The sequence below is a fragment of the Tenrec ecaudatus genome, chromosome 11, assembly GCF_050624435.1.
Source record: "Tenrec ecaudatus isolate mTenEca1 chromosome 11, mTenEca1.hap1, whole genome shotgun sequence".
NCBI lineage: Eukaryota > Metazoa > Chordata > Mammalia > Afrosoricida > Tenrecidae > Tenrec > Tenrec ecaudatus.
The window spans coordinates 143,146,033-143,148,981 of record NC_134540.1 but is presented as its reverse complement, the minus strand read 5'-3'; positions in this window follow the sequence as shown (position 1 = coordinate 143,148,981).

Below are 2,949 nucleotides of genomic sequence, written 5' to 3'. Positions count from 1 at the left end.
AGACTAAAATCCAAGTAATAAATTATGAACAATGGTGATATAGCGATGAATGAGGCAGGCAGGATAAATTATACAAAGTTAGGTGAAAATAGAAACAGAGGCATATATCATTTCAATTGTTCAGAGTTTGCCGAACGATGCCAAATAAAGCCATGCCAGGAATAGTCAACCTTGCTGCTGAAATGCTCTCACCAGCTCCAAATTTAAACCTAAGAGTCGGACCCAGTAAGCTAAAGACATGACGATCCAAGGAAATAGCTGGAAGTTCATTGAGATTCAGAATTGATAAACGTAATAACAAAACAGAAATAACGGCAAAAAGCATTAAATAATAGATGGTAAAAGGCACATTCTGCTTTTATTCAGTTGCCTGTGTCAAATTTCCATTATAAAGTTTTCAAAACAATAGGATCATTACAAAAAATATATGAACTGCTTTTGTAGTTGTTGCTTAATGATATCTAATTTTTCCAACAATAAATGCAGTGCTCATAATATAATACCTGAACAGTTAATGAAAGCATATTTCTCCGTTTGAGTACTGTCTTCCCATCTTGTTCCCTCCCTCTGTTCTTTTTGTTTTCTTATTATCTTTCTGTCTCTGTAGAAAGAAAACCTAGTGGGTTTTTCTAGGCAATAGGAATAATTTTAAATTATTTTTTGTAATAAAACCAGGTATTTTATAAGCCTGGATATACACTAACTGATGTACCCTTAAAAGATTCGCTCAGTGATTGGAGTGAGAAATAAATTATTAGAAGTGCAAGAATAGTAACAGAGAGACTGATTAAAAGGCTTTTCTATAACTCAAGCCAGAAATTCTGAAATGTGGTTTGAATCCCAATTTTAGTTAGAAAGGCAGGAGACTGGGTTTGTTATAAAGTGCTCACAGAAAAGAAGACTTTTGATTGTATAAAAGTTCCACTCTGAAAAAGGGGGAAAAATTGGATTCCTTCCAAATTTCTCTAGTGACTAAATAAACTTTGGAGCAATACAAAATAATTCTTTATATTTTATATAAATATTTGAAAATAATGATTTCATATCATGTTAATTGTGTTTTTAATAGCATGGTGGTCATAGTTAGCAATTTATAATATATAAAGTGTACATTCTACGAAGGTAACTTCAGAAACGCCCTGTTGTAACTTCCTCCTTCAGGGCATCCTTTCTTCCTCTGGAGATTCCCGTCATTGTCACATCAGTATAATTATAACTTCAACTTTTTTTTCAAATTAGGCCACACATATACGCATGCCTTAATAAATACAGTTCACTTGACCAGCCTCTAAACTTTTCAAATATAGAACCACAACGCTTCTGGATCTTTCACTAAGGGCTTTCTTTCTCAAAATCATGTATCTGTTTTTATGGTTGTATAAAGTTTCAGTTCATTTCTTTTCACTGCTTCACTGTAACCCACTGTATACTTTCACACCAACGTTTTGTACATTTATTGCAGTTCTTTAAACATTCTTGCTTATGTGTTGATGCTGACATACAGGATGTTATAAAAAAGTGAAATGGCTGGTACTCACAGCATTAATACTTCTACATTTTACAATATAATGAAAAATTGCTAACAAAAAAGATGTGACTTGGCAGAGAGATGCCCCCTTCTGCTTCTGTGAAAAATGTCCATCTCACAAACCCAACAGCACAATTCTACCTTTTCCAGTCCATTCTGACTTATAGTGACCCTTGCTGAGCAGAATAAAACACTATTTGTCTTGATTGCTAAAGCCAGGTGGTATAGTGGTTACGACTTGGGATGTGATCGGCAAGGTCAGTAATTCAAAACCAACAATCACTCTGAGGGAAAAAGACGGGGCTTTCTAATCCTGTTAAGAATTACAGTCTCAGAAACCCCACAGAGGCAGTTCTATGTTGTCTTATAGAATTGTTATGAGTTGGCATCGACTCCAGAGTAGCAAGCTTTTTAAGGAGTTCTGGTCCTGCTCAATCCTCACAAAAAATAGGTTCCCATTGATTCAGCTACTGTTTCAGTCTATCTCTTCCTCCTTGAGACCTTCTTTTGCCGATCCTCTACTTTGTCAAGTATGACATTCTTTTCCAGAGACTTCCCTCTGCTGAGAACAGGTACGATGTACATGTGAGATGAGGGTTCTCCATCCTCGCTTCACAAGAGCATTCTAGCTATCATCTTTCTGAAATAGATGTCTTTGTTCTTCTGGAAGTCCCTAGTACTTCAAATCTTCTTTGCCAACACCGTTATTCAAAAACATAAATTCTCTAATTTCCTTACTCATGTCATATATATATGAACTTTATATCCATAAGAGTTTTCATATTAAGGAGTAAATAAATATCAAGAAAACATCTCAGCCCAAGTAAACTTAAGTCCTTAAGTCTCATCCTAGTTCATAAGTTACCCTTCAGACTCATGCAGCCACATGCAGTGATCCAGAATACTGGAAGACCAAGGCTTGTGTGTGGGTGCAAAGTTGTGTGGATCCAATGGAGGTGGAAGCATCTCAGTAACTGCCTCCATTCACATATACTCATAGTTCTCTGAATTTGCATATAGTCTAAGATAAAGTCCAAATTTTTACAAACCTACCTTTGCTGGTTGCCTAATAATTTCATTTCATGAGATTAAATGACACCTTGCCTTAAGCTTCATTTTATTGGTTTTGTAATAAATTCTGGGATCTTTTAATTCTGATTGTCCATAAAGTTTATGTAATATCCTCATATTCTATAGCTTACAAGTGTAATGTTTTATGTAAGCTATAGAATGAAATTTTAGATATTGTTAAGTTGAAAGGAATGCTTAATATAGGAGATCCTACATTATGGGTGTGGAATGTCCAGCCCACAGGCTGTATAAGGCCCTGGACACCATTTGTTCAGGCTGTGCCAAGGCAATCATGGACAGGATTAAAATTCAAAAATCTAGATGCTCTTTTTTATAACATCATAAATTCA